The 13,554-nt window shown below is 52.8% G+C and overlaps 1 protein-coding gene across 1 annotated transcript in view; it reads left to right on the top strand.

Annotated features, from left to right (window-relative positions):
• Positions 1–9,092: 9,092 nt before the first annotated feature.
• LOC136297802 (ATP-sensitive inward rectifier potassium channel 12) overlaps positions 9,093–13,554 on the top strand; it is a 57,027-nt gene continuing 52,565 nt past the window's right edge. The window contains exon 1 of the mRNA XM_066198030.1: positions 9,093–9,109. The gene's annotated coding sequence lies outside the window, so the exon portion shown is untranslated. The remainder of the gene's footprint in view (positions 9,110–13,554) is intronic.

The raw sequence follows: 13,554 nt of genomic DNA, 5'->3' as shown, positions 1-13,554 counted from the left end.
TTGGTGGCCTGCCTTCCCCCCCTGGTAATTGATCATCCCCTGGCTATGAGTTTCTTTGTTTTGCTTTGTTTTTACTGCTGGCTTGGACAAAGCATCTCCAAGCACTTTCTGTCTGTCCCAGCAGCCTGGTTTGCACATCAAGCCCCACAGAGTGTGTATTTATGGAGTGAATTGTACACCGGTCCACGCACAGCTGCTTTCCTGCTCCATCCCCTGGGAATTGCACAGGACCAACAGCAACTCCCCCTCAACGGAGTGCTGGAAAACTGGGGTGATTTCTGCTCGAGCCCCAAACCAGGGGGAAACCTCCTGGCTTGCCCAGCGAATGTCAACCTCCAGCCTTCCCTCTCAGCTTGAAACTCCTATTGATTTTTTCAGAGGCGGGAATGCTGCTGGGGGAACGTGGGGGTGGGAGAAGGAAGCCTCAGCAGCGCAAAGCCTGAAAATATCAAAGCTTGACGCCAGCGCTTTGGGGGTGACCGGGGAGGTCACCTGCCAGGCAGGGAGCCCCGGTCCCCCGGTGGGTTTGCCGGGAGCCTTTCCAGCCCCGCGAGCGGTGGCTGTGGCCCCTCACACGCTGCGTTAACCTTTCTGGAAATACCAAGCGGAGCTGGAACAGGCTGTTTATTTCCAGACGCCGGGAGCGGCGGCGGGCGCTGCAGGCACGTGGGCAGGGGGCTGAGAGGAGCCTGGCGAGCCACGGTGGCTTTTGCACTTGATTTACACCTCGGGGTGGAGGAGGAGACTGAAACCTTGGTGAGCCAAAGCTGCCACCTTGACATCAGCTGTGTTTTCCTCTGTGCCATTCCCCGCTTAGGGCCGCTTACTCTCTCCTCAAGTGATACGCTCCTTTCCTCTGCCTGAAGCTGAGATTTCATAAATAAGCCCCAAGGTTTCAGACAAAAAGCTCTGGCTTGGGTCTGAAGCTGCCTCGAATACCACGAATGCTGTGTGGCTGCTCGGAGCACCGCTGCTCGGCTCAGTGAGACAATTAATTAGCGTTTCCCAGGTCATCCCGACCCTCCGCACGGGCTCTGCACAATATCACCGCCTGCAACAGGTCCCGTTCCGTGCCGGCAATGAGGAGCTGATGAATGATCCTGAGGGTCCCGCGGGATGTGCCTGTGGATTGGGAATGCTGCCGGGAAGCCCCGGCTGTGGCAGGAGGTGTTTGTCTCCCCTGTGCTACTGCCCCGTCCCCGGGAGCCCCAGCTGGTAAAAGGCTCTGTAAATACGCGGCAGCTGCCGTGAATCGATCCGGGCTGGCTCTGCACGGCTCCGGGCACACACCCGACAGAGCCGGGCGGCAGGGAGTGCTCGGCAGCGCTGTTGGATGGAATTTTGGGAGCCTGGGGGAAGGTGTGGAGGTGTTGGTGGCTCCCAGGGCTGTGCTGGTGTGAGATGTAGCGGTGGCATTGGGATTTCTCCGGCAGTGGGGCCTCCAGCTTGTCTTCTCACCCCAGTGTTTTTCATAGGGGTTGAGGGGTTGTTTTTGAAACTTACACCGTGCCTCTTTTCAGGAGCCTCTCCAAACAGCCCCAAAAGTGGTCTGGGGATTCTGGTGACAGTACCCCATTTCCCAAAGGTTTCCTGGGCTCTGACCTGCCCCTTTTGGCACAGAGGGGATGAGCTGGGGTCGGGATCCTCAGCTGAAAGGACCCTCTGGCCTCTCCCTCACCTTTGCCATAACTCAGAGTGGAATCCACGGGAATTTGGGTTTGCTGTAGGCTGGAGCACCTGATTGCCCTGTGGGGAACCTCAGCCAAGACTGGAAGGTTGTTTTTGGGGGTGCAGAGCAGCCCCTGTGACCTGCATTTGGGGGATCCTTCCCCTCGGGGAGGGGAGCAATGCCAGCCCCACAGGGCCTTGATGGGGGTCCCCACTCCCCTTTCAGTGCCCTCCCTGAGCCCCAGCAGCAGCAGGACGTGTCCTTTGTCATCATCCTGCCCCACCCTGAGTTTCTTTAATTACAGCTTTGTGAGAGATCTTCCCCTTTATTCCCCCAAATCTTCTCCTTAATTAAAATCCTCGATCTGGGCCAGCGGGAAGCAGCTGTTGCCTCTTTGCAGCGTGCTTGGGTGTGTTGCAAGCTGCCAACCTGATTGTGGGCCACACGGGGACAGGGACAGGACAGGGACAGTGTGGGGACAGGGGGCACTGGCATTGTCCCTGTCCCACCTGGCATCCCGAGGTGATGCTGAGGGGAACTGGCTGCTGGGACCAGCCTTGCCCTGCCCGTGGCGAGGGCTGAAATCACCTGAGCTGTGAGTGGGGACAGCACTGGGTCCCTCTGCATCCTTCCCACCACGGAGCCCTTCCAGTGGGGATGCAAATGGCCTGAGTGCAACGAGCCCGAACTCATTTTGGGTTTTCCCAGCTCCTGATCTGGAGAAGGGCTGGATGATGCGGGTGGATGAAGGTGAAGCTGGGGCTGGGATGGTTCCTTCAGTTCTTCCCCTGGCATCCATGGTGTGTCTGGGCAGGGGCAGCTACTTTTCATTGCTCCTCTCCCTCAGAGGGAGCCCATTGGGAGCCCTGCAGGACCCAAATCCATCGCTGGCACCTCACAGGGCTCATGGGACACTCCTGCCACCCCCGTGTCCCCGTTCTCACCACAGCCTGGGGACATTCCCTGCCATGGCCTCTGCAGCCTCCTCATGTTTCCTCCCAGAATTAGCTTAAGGAGGTGACTTTACCCCTCCCTGCCTGCCTGGGGCGGGCATTTCTGCAGCGATCCATCGTCAAAGCAACAGGGAAGCGTCAGGAACAATTAGTGAGCTGGTGATGTCAACTTTATCACAGTTGATGTGTCTCTTCTTAATGAAACTTGTGGAAGAGAAAAGCAGGGAAAAAAAAAAAAAAGGAAAAGGCTGCTGACAACAGATGTATTATTTCACCTCAGATTTACCGGTGCATGCATTTTTCATTCATGGAAGAGGCTGATATGCAGATTTATTCCGAGCAGAGCGGGTACGACCCTCGGTGGATCAATTCCTGCAGCAGGCTTAGGAGAAAAGGACTTGGCTGAGAAAACAGCCAGGCAAGGCACTTCCCAAAGCCAGCCCCAAATTTTATGCCCAAGATGGGCCAAGAGCCCAATATAATTTTTTTTTTCCAAATCCAAGCACTTCAGCCCCAATTCTGTTCCTGTTGTGGGCCAGGGGAGACTTCCACTGACCATTACAGCTTGTGTTTCCCATGTACTTCAGCTAGGGTGGCCTGGTTGACTTTGTTCTTCTTCCAGCTCTGCTTTGCTGGGGGCTCAGTGCCCCCAGGGTGGCTTCACCCCTACCATGCTTTGGAGAGGCTAAATTTATATAATGGCATATATATATATATATGTATGTATGTATGTATGTATGTATATGTGTGTATAAATGTATTATTTATATTGAGATGGCTTCTTCAGGAGACCCTTCTTTTTTCTGGCTCCTTGGCCACCAAAGTCATACCTTGAACCTCAACACCACAGCCACGTGTCTCTTACTGGTAACTAAAATTTGTTCTCCAGGCGTGTCTGAAGCTCTTCTCCTTCCATACACAGTGTGTTGTGGTTTCTCTGTGATTTGGGGGGCTCTGCTCCCCTGGGGGAGGACACCCTCTGAAAGCTAAGTAGAATTTAATCTCCCTGTAGTGATGAAAGTGAATCCAAGAAAAGTATTTGAGGTGTTTTTCCTTCTCATTAGGAATGGAAGACAGGAGCCTTCTGTCTTCTGGGTACTATACAACCAGCATGAATTATTTAGGACCAAGCATCTCTCTCCGATAAATAATTTTTTTATGTGGGGAGATTAAATCTGATTTTTTTTAAAATATAATAACAAAAGCAATTTCTCTCTCGTAACTCCTCATATTTCACACAGCAACGAGATCCCAGGCATCCATTCCTGTATTGATCAGCAAATAGGTCCTTGTATAGATTTAGTTCACCCAACCTTGTTTAATTTTGGATTCATTGATTCAATGCAAAGATCTAGATGAAAAGCAAGTGGGCTGTTTCCAGTGCTGGTGATGCTATTTTTAAATAAATCTAGTGCATGCTAAAATAAATATGCAAAACATTTTGTAAGGCCGTGTACGGGTGGGGAAACCAGATGTACTAAAATATTTAACAAACTTTTTCCTGATATCTCGAAATGAATGTTTTATTTACTAAACACCAGCGGAATTTAATCTCACCCAATGTTTGCGTCGAGGCTGTCCCACACCCATTGTCTGGGGTGGGCAGGAACGTGGGACCTTGGAGGAACTGTCTGTGCACTGACATTGGTGGCACATTTAAATGCAAAGCTCATTAACCGTGTCTGGGATTTTTTTGTTTGTTTCTCCCTTTTTTTTATGTTCACGTTCCTTACAAGAGCAAGAGATGAAATATCCATCTACAATTCCCTTTCATCTCCAGGCATGTTTGGTTGGGGTTTTTTTCCCCCCTCTTCTGTTGCTCAGATGACAAAGTTTCTCATTTGGAATTTTATTTGATTTCAGAAGATGAGAAAGAATTAAAAGCGTCTTCAGGAGGTTGGGCTCACCTTACTCTATCCAGGATCCTTCAGAAGGAGGATGAGTGACTTGGCAAAGGCTCCTGCCCCCAAAGGACGGAGTTCATCCCAGGGTCAGAGCTGCAACCTGGCTTTTCCTTCACCTGGGGTGACCATCCTGCAGATCCTACAGCTCCCAGCCTGCTCTCCTGGGGAATGGCATCCCGCCCTGGGTGTACGTGCCTGTCTCCTTGAAACCCTCTGCTTTCAATCCAATCAAATTTAATTGAATTGTGGTTTTGATCACGTCTGACGGTGGCAGAGATCTTGCTGATAATCAGATTCCCATGGGAGACGTGGAAACGGGGCTGGTGGAGGAGGGAGGAGAGGCAGGGGCTTGTGTGAGGCCACTTGGTCCTTGTGAGACATCAGGGAAGTGACACAGCAGCCAGGCTCCATCCAGTCTGGGGTTAGGTCACATTTTGGGGATGGGTGAATTAACTGAATGTCTCAGTGGGGGCTGAAGCCTGCAGGTTCTGTTGGTTTTGGTTAAAAAAAAGGCAATTTCCTTGGCAAAGCCCTCCAGCTTGCTGCAGGTTGGAGCAAATCCAGCATCCCCCAGCACTCCTGGTACCCAGCTCGGCCTCATCCCGACCTGGCTGGAGCCTGTGCAGGGATGAGCTCAGCTCTCTGCACATCTGCCATCACTCATGCACGTGTGCGGATGGCAGCAATTAATTATGGGGATTCATGTGTGATTTACACGAATTCAGCTGGAAGTGCAGCCCCTGGGATGGGGGAACATTCCTTGTAGAGCCGTGCTGCCCCCTGCTCCAGATGCCTTTCTGTCAGCAAGTGCTTCATGGGGCAAACATGCTTCATGTTTGTTGTGTGTGTGACTTTGGGGGTAACGAAACAGGAGGGGAAGAGCAAGCAGCAGCCTCTCCTCCATCCTTTGGTCCTTGGCAGGGGCTTGGGCATGGCAGGGAAGGCTGAGACACCAGGAATTTCCTCCCAGATTGGGATGGAAACAATATGCCCCCCCGAACCTCAACTTCTCTCCTGAGATGCTGGAGGGACACGTGTCCCCCATTCCAGTGCGAGTGCTGCTGACCCCAGGGCAGATGGGGAAGAGAAGATGAGGGTCCACAACACAACCCTGATCCCTGTGGGGCTGTGGTGTGCTGTTGCCATTGCACGAGACCACAACCTTGCACTGAGTTTGCAGGTTCCCAGGACAGAGGCTGGGTGGACCTGCTCTGCCTGAACTCTTCTTGACCTTCCCCAGCTCTGTTTCCCTTGGGTTAGGTGTTACAGCAGTTTTTCCCATCGAGCAGGTGGCTGTGGCTAATTTTCCTCATTGCTGTTTGCATGGTGCAGCCCTGTGGTTTAATGCACCCAATCTCCTTGGATCAGAGAAGCCCAGAATGGTCTGGGTTGGAAGGGACCTTCAAGATCATTCAGTTCCAGCCCCCGGGACAACTTCCACTAGACCACGTTGCTCCAAACTGCATCCAATCTGTCTTTGAACGCTTCCAGGTGGGGAGACAGAAGAGATCTATGACAGTGAACTGCCAGAGGAGGAGGGAGGGCTGTGGTTGTGAGTGTGCATGAGGAAAGAGAGACTCCTGCTAGGACCCTGAAGTGTGCTGACTTAGTCCAGGAGAGATAGCAACAAGCCAAGAGACTCAAATATCCCGGCCAGAAGGATGAGAGAACAGTGCCAAGACAAGCAGGTGTCCAACAGAGCAACTCTGGGCCTGGAGAAGACGGGGGGAGTCTGGAAAGGAATGACGAGGAAAAGAAACTGAGGTGTAAGGTGACAGCTAGAAATAGAACGGAGCAAGTGATATTTGTCTCAGAGGTATTCTGGGGAAGGCATGAAGGAATCCAGCCCTGAGATCCCCAGCTCCTTGTGTTCAAGCCTTTCCTCTCAAACACAGCATAAACCACCTTAAATGCTCGTGTCAGCTCCCTGTGAGAGAGGATGGAGAGCATGGCAGCTGGGCACTTCCACTGGTCCACTGGCTTGGTTCACACCTCCACTGGTTTGGTTTGGATCAATAATGAGCTAATTAGTTGCTATGGAAATGTAATGTGCGAGAACTTTGGAGAGGAGAAATTATAGGTAATTTTTATTTGTTTGGGCCCTGTTCCTATAGCAACAGGAGAACTTGTCACTGACTACCAGTTGGTTTCCATGGAGTTGGCTGCTAGTTCTGGGTTATTAATGCCTCCAAGCATAAAACAACTTACCTAGTAGGGCTGGTGGATTGTCCTCCATCATCCATGGGAACTTTGCAGTTTGCCAAAGTCGGGGCCTGGCTCTTGCAGTGGAATGTGCACGCTCCCAAAAGTTGAGCTGGTGTTGTCATCAACAGATGTAGTGCTGCAAGGATCGATTATTCTACCCCTCTCTTGAATTGAAGACATCGTGGAATGAATAATCCATCACTTCATAGCTTGTTCTACTCGCAGCATTGCCTGATTTTTAATTGGATTTTCTCCGTCTTCGGCTTCCAGATGCTTGGCGTTGATCTGCCTTTCTCTGCTAAATTAAAAAGTCTTTTAGCACCTGGCAGTTTTGCTGTAAAGGGACTTACTGTAATTAAGTCCCTTCTCCTCTCATCAGGACTGGTTCTCCTGAATGAAGCCGTTTGTTTTCCTTCAGCCCCTCACCTGACGCGTCCCCCGTTTCTGTGCTCCTCCGAACAAAAGGAATGTGGTGTCTGCTTTGCAGAGGGTTGGAGCTCTGTCGAGGGACCTCTCCCAACTCCTCCAGAAGCCGAGCCTTGGAACCAGACCAAACACTCCTGAGCACTGAAGAGACTGGATTTTGGGAGAGATTGGTTTTATGATAGGTTGTAATTTCCCTCCCACCAGCTAACTCCTCAGCTTTCCACAGGTGATAATTACCCAGTAGGAGCTAAAATGTCTCTCCCCACTCCCCTCTTATCAACTCATTCTCCACTTTGAAGGCATCGCCACTTCTTTCCAGAATGTCCTGGCCAATCTCTGCAGCCAAGTGAGCTCGGAGTGCCTGCCCATCCTCTGTTGTCTTGGAAGATGGTGAAACATCCACCACCTCTCCCCGCGGAGACCGATCTCACTCCGGCTTTGAAGGCAAATCAGTTGATCAGCATGTGGATAAACCTTTAATGATATTTGGCTGAGCTCACCACGCAGTCGGAAGGGAGGCACGAAGCAAAGGGCAGCTCCTCACAACCAGCCCTTCCTCGGATCTCTTGGCAAGCTCTGCTGCTGGCCCCCAGCTCCACATGCTGTGCTCGCAGCTGCTCCGGCCCCGTTGGTGAGGCGCAGTCCAAATGTCTCAAATCAGGGTGCAGAGAGGGATGGAGGATGAGTCTGAGGATGAAGGCTGGCTGTGGAGATGGGAGGAAAGTCCTGAGCCACCCAGGCGGGGTCTGGCTGGCAAAGCCAGCAAAGACAAACCTTCAAGGTGGAAGAAAGGCTTCATCCAAGAGCTCCTGCATCTCCTGTGTGCCACTTGATTTGCAGATAAACTGTGTAAGAAATCCCTCTGCAAACTCTGTGTTTGCTGTTCCATGTGTTTCTTTCCAAGAGCAGTACCCATGGAGGGAGAGACTTGGGAAGTTCTGTATTGAGGCAGCTGGCAATGATGGCTTTAGCACAGACTGGCTGTTGGATGGAGAGGGTTAGCTGGGTGAAGGGGGCACATCCAGCACACCAGGAATCCAGCTCTGGGTTGGGAATCCAGGCTGAAGACCCAGGAGATGAGGACAGTAGGCACCCAGGACGTGCTGTGCTGGGAATGCAACATGCTGTCCCTGCCCGGGGGCCGCTGCTGGGGTCTCTATGCCCATATCAGTGTCGTGGCTATAAATAACAGGGATGTTCTGGGTGGTCACCTCCAGCCTGGCTGTGATCCGTGACTCACCAGCTTCCTGTCCACAGCAACGCTTCAGATTGACTCATGGCTATGGGAGTGTTTCACCCTGAGCCCACAGCCCTTTGATTTCACCAGACACCCTTGTGTGTTTACAAAAGAGAGATCTCCATTTCAGGGCTGTGAAATCTGGTGACATCCTGCAAAGCCACGCGGCAGATGATGCTTCATCCCGCACTTCACCTGGTTCTCCTCCTCCCCTTCCCTCATGTGCGGCTGGAAAGAAATGATTCCTGGCTTGGTTTGAGCTGCAGCTCTCCCAGGCTGGGCTTTGCTTCACCTGTGTTGTTGCAGTCCCTTGAAAAATCAGTGTTTTCCCACTTAACGTCCCAGCCTTCCTGAGCCCGGAGCAGCCATGGCTCTGCAGCAGAGCAGGCATGTGGCCTCATGGAGGCGTGGGAAGGAAAATGATGTGGACCTTCTTCAGCCACCCAGAAGCTGTTTGAAACAGCATCTGAAGAGGGGTCTGAGCATGGAAAGTACCCAACACCTAGGAGGGTGAGACCAGACTTTGGAAAATGGCTTTGATTCACAGAATCGTGCAATGGTTTGGAAGATCCTTAAAGATCATCTAGTCCCAACCCCCTCATCATGGGCAGGGACTCTGTGTCCCTGATGACAGTGGAGCTGTGCTGCTTTGCTCTGAGCATCTGTCACCACCACGGCATAGTAGGGGAAAGGATGGTGTGTGCCATGTCACAAGGTAAGGCTGCTGCTAGCTGAGAGAGCCGTCTCCCGGGGATGAGATGGCTCCTGGCACGTCCGTGTAGGGCTCCTCTCCTCCAGCCCATGCCCCTGCTCTGAGGGATGTGGTGGAGCCACCTCAGAGGGGTGTGATGGGAAAGGCTGGCGTGGCTGTGGTGAGCACTGGAGATCCCGCCCGGCTCTGCGGGCACTGTGGTGGGAGGAGGACACTGTTTGTTTATATGACACACAAGCACATGCTTTTACTCTGAGTAACCTTCTCCTGCCAGACCATGGAGCCTTCCACCATGCCCTGTGCTCCCAGAGTGGTCCATGGCAGAGCCGTGGAGCCATGGGCTCCACATCCAGCACTGCATCCAGTACCTGTCCCTGAGAGCTGGCAGCAAGAAGATGGCCATGGAGGAGCTCCATGCTGGGACAAGCCTGGGTGGCTACTCCATGTCATCCAGCAGCTCTGCCTGACTGTAACAGGCAGGTTTGGGTTGTTCTCCACAAAGTAGGCAAGACCTGTTTGGGTACGAAGTTGTCCTGACCTCCTGCCCTAGGTTTCTGCTGTCCCCAGCCCTTTGTGACACCTTCCTCCAGCTTTTTTTTGGAGGGTCTCAGGTGCTGAGGTGTCCAGATGGGCTTATGGTGAAGCCTGGGGTCCTTCCCAACACTTACCTTTGCCTCCCAACACCTTCAGGATTTGTCCACACCCTAAAGGTCAAGCAAACTTTAGAGCAACTGAATTACCCATAGAAAGGTTTGGATTGGAAGGGATCCCAAAGATCATCTCATTCCCATCCCTTGCCATGTGCAGGGACACCTTGTACTGTCCCAGGTTGCTCCAGGCCCCTCCAACCTGGCCTTGAACACATCTTCACAATCCACCCATTTTTGTTGTTGGGTTTAACCAGCCACAGCTTGGACTTGGAGCACACTGTGAACCTGCAGATCCTGGTCCTGGAGCAGCTCAGGAACGGGTAGGGAGAAGCATTTCTCCTCATGTGTGACCTCACAGCTTCAGTCTAAAATAAAACTGAGGAGCAGAAGGTGTACTAGAACAGTAGATACCAGAGCTACACTGGAGCAAGCCCAGGCTGGATTAGTCCCGGGTGAGAAAGCCCTTTTTGTCTTCAGGAATATGGCCAAGGCAGACCCCACCCTGCACAAAGGACTTGCTGGCAGCCTCCTCTCCTCACCAGCTGTGGCCAAGAGGAGGCTGCATGTGCCAAGGGGTGGATCTCCTGCAGCCTCCCGTCCACTCCCTGCCCGCTGACAGCCTTGCCTCACTAGGAACATGTCTTTCCAGGTGAGCATGGCAAGGTGTTTCCTGTGGAGCCACTAACCAGTGGTTGAGCAAGCGTTGCTGGCTTGGAGGCAGGTTCTCCACCTTCCCCAGTCCTTTCCCTGCTTTGGATCCATCCGATGTTCCCCGGCTCCTCAGCCTCGCCCAGGGGAGCAATGGAGATGTGGTGGTCTCCTCTGGGCTCTGGCAGCAGAAGAGGGTGGTGAGGACTGGCTCCAAAGAGGTGAGATCTTCCTCCAGCAGTGCTTGGGAGGTAGGAGCAAGAGGAGAGCTCCAGGAGCCGTCTCAGGAGCTGAGTGTGAGTCTGGGGGGATGAGTTGGGGTGGGATGGGATGGGTGTATGCAGCTGCCCCAGCCTTGTTTCACCTCCCACTGAGGTCCAGAAGGCTCCTTGATTGTCAGGAAGGATCATTTGGAGGTTCCAAGCAGTGATCTACAGCAGTCCACGTCTGCTGGAAGTGTTCTAGATGCTCAGGGGATGAACCAACCATACCCCATGGGGCTTGGAAGGGTTAGGAGGAAATCTGGGTGTTTTTCTCCAGGCCTGAGCTCCTCATCTGCCCCCAGCAGTGAAGGGAAGAGTGGATGTGGTGGCCTGGGGGTTATCTCGGGGCTTGAAGGGACTCAGGGTGGTTTCCTGGTCTAGCTCGGGGTGCAGCAATGTGCTCCAGCCCCAAGCAGGGCTTTTCTTCCCAGCTGGGCAGCAAGCCCAGAGCAGGTGTCTGTTTTTGTAGGAACTGTTTCTGCAAAGGGAATTCCTTGCTCTGTCCTTCCCCATCTCACCACAGGCTTTTCCAAGGGGGCTCCTGGGGGCTGTTTGCAGCACGCTGGGCTGTGTGTGACAGGACTCCCTGGACTTTTGGACACTGACAGGGATTTTGTTCTCGGTGTGTGGACAGGTCATTGTGTGTCTCCTGTAACTTGCAGGGCAGGCTGTTCTGGGGCTGGTGGCTCTCTGGGGATGCCACCCTCTGTGTCTGTGCCAGTGAGGTGCTTACAGTGTCCAGGGTTCAAGGGGTGCTGCCATGGGGATCTGACTCCGGGTGGGACCCACGAGGCACGAGTTTCATCTCCAGGACACCGTGCTCTGTTCTCCCTTCTCCATCCTGTTTAAACTTTCATCACCCAATCAGCTTCTGCAACTGAGCAAACATCGTCTGGTAATTAATCTGCACAGATGGGCTTTGTTTGAGCAAGCTGGTGTGCACTGGCCTCAGAGGAGGGTGCAGCAGGGAGCTGGGGTGGGGGCACCTCACCACTCCCCGCTCCAGGCTTTTCCCCTGTCCGGGAGATTCCTGGGATCACCAGATCTTTTGGAGCTGAAGGTGGTCCAGGACATTTGGTTTTGTCGAGGGAGACAGACATGAGAAAATAGGTTTTGTGAAACCCTGATGGAGCCAGGGAAGGAGGGAGAGAGGAGACTCCCACTCCACTCTTGCCTCCTCTTGAGCTGCTCCATGCCCTGTGATCACAGCAGCCGGGTTTGGACATGGAAAATGTCAGAATGCTGTCAAAGATCTCACCCAGAAAACCTCCAAGGAAATGGGGAATCTGCATCTCCCAAGGAAAAGAAACATTTTGGAAACCCTCAAGTGTTTCAACACCCTTGAATTATTTCTGCTCCCCTGGTAATTATTGCCTCAGTTTGCGCTGAATCGGCAAAGTGCTCCTGTTGCCCCAGAACCCCGTTTTTCAGGTGAATCAGTTAGCTGATGTTTTCTGCTGCAGTGGTGGCCACAGGGGCTCACAGCACCGTGGCCACAGCTGAGGGAAGAGGAGGCAACTTCCCAATCCTGTTAGCACCAGATCAAATTCATTGGGAACTCAGGGCCCTGCCTGTCCCTGCCCTGCCCGGGGAGTGCAGTTTTGGGGACAAACTGGAAACAAAGAGCTGTGCCCTGAGCCCTTTTTTGACTGAGCCCAGACACCATTAGGGAGAGAGACATCTCCCCCCCCCCCTACATCTGCTGGCTGCAGGTGACAGATGCCACGGAACTGGGCAGCTCCATTTATTTATAAACCACAGGAGCACTTCCCAGCCTCAGAGACTTCCACCTACCTGGCAGTCAGATCCCAACCCGAGCTGCCCTCCTCCCTGGCCTTGATTTTGTTTCACTGCCGGCAGCTGGGGCTGCTCTTGTTTTTAATAGAGCATTTCTAGATTACAGCAAGTGACAGGAGAGTGATTTGTGATGGGTCAGGTTTCCTGCCCTTTCTCTTATAGCCCTGGCTTATAAAAATATATTCCCCCTGGGATTGCTTCGGGTCCATCTTTGTTGGCTGGTTTAAATCCCTCTTTTTTATTTGTGTTAGGAGGGCTTGGGAAAGCTTGATGCCTCCTGGAAGCAGTGCCCAGCAAAGCCCAGTCCTTGCCATGGCTCCAGGGTGGGGAGGGCTGATTTCCATCTCTGTGGAGATGAAGGGAGGTGCCCTGGGACCCTCAGGCAGGGAAGGATTCACCTTGACCTCACTGGAAGTGAGGCCTTTGCCATCACATGGTCCAGTTTCACAAAGACTCTAAAAGTCTAATGTGCCCTGTGTGTGCTTTGCCTTTATTTAGAGGTCTTGATCTCACTGCCTTTATAAAAATCTCTGGCTCAAGAGGGAATCTGTTGGCTTTGGTGGGGACTGATGTCTCAGGGGACACCAAATGAGCAATTAACTGAGGCTGAAGAAAGGATCTGAGGGAAGAGTTCAATGCAGGAAGCAGCATGGATCACATCACCACCCGGCTGTGCCCCACTCTGCCTCCCTACGGCTTCTCCCTGCTTTGGGAGATCTCTAAGGGCCTCACAACCACCACTAAATGGAGATTCTTTTCCTGGGCAGTCAAGAGTGTCCCTGCTTCCCAGACAGGGAAACAGGATGGGATGAGATGAAGCTGTTCACTCAAGACCATGCAAAACCTCAGCAGCAGATCTGAGTCCCAGCCTCCAGCACGGCTGCAGATCCTCCTGCTGATCTCTGCTTTGCTGAAGAGCACCAGGGGATTTTTATCGGTCCTGTTCAGATTACTGTCATTTTTCTCTCCTTACTTCCTCTCCACCTTGGCAGAATCCATTTCCCTTATTTGCTTTAGGCTTTCACTGAGGTGACAAAGCGAGGTGACAAAGCTAGGTGACAAATCCCTTCCTTCTGCAGGACCCCTCTTA

This window comes from Chamaea fasciata, unplaced genomic scaffold (assembly GCF_029207755.1).
Source record: "Chamaea fasciata isolate MVZ Bird 193981 ecotype frontalis unplaced genomic scaffold, bChaFas1.0.hap1 SCAF_16, whole genome shotgun sequence".
NCBI classification, from domain to species: Eukaryota; Metazoa; Chordata; class Aves; order Passeriformes; family Sylviidae; genus Chamaea; species Chamaea fasciata.
The sequence above is the reverse complement of the archived record's forward strand: the minus strand, read 5'-3'. Positions and strand labels throughout refer to the sequence as shown.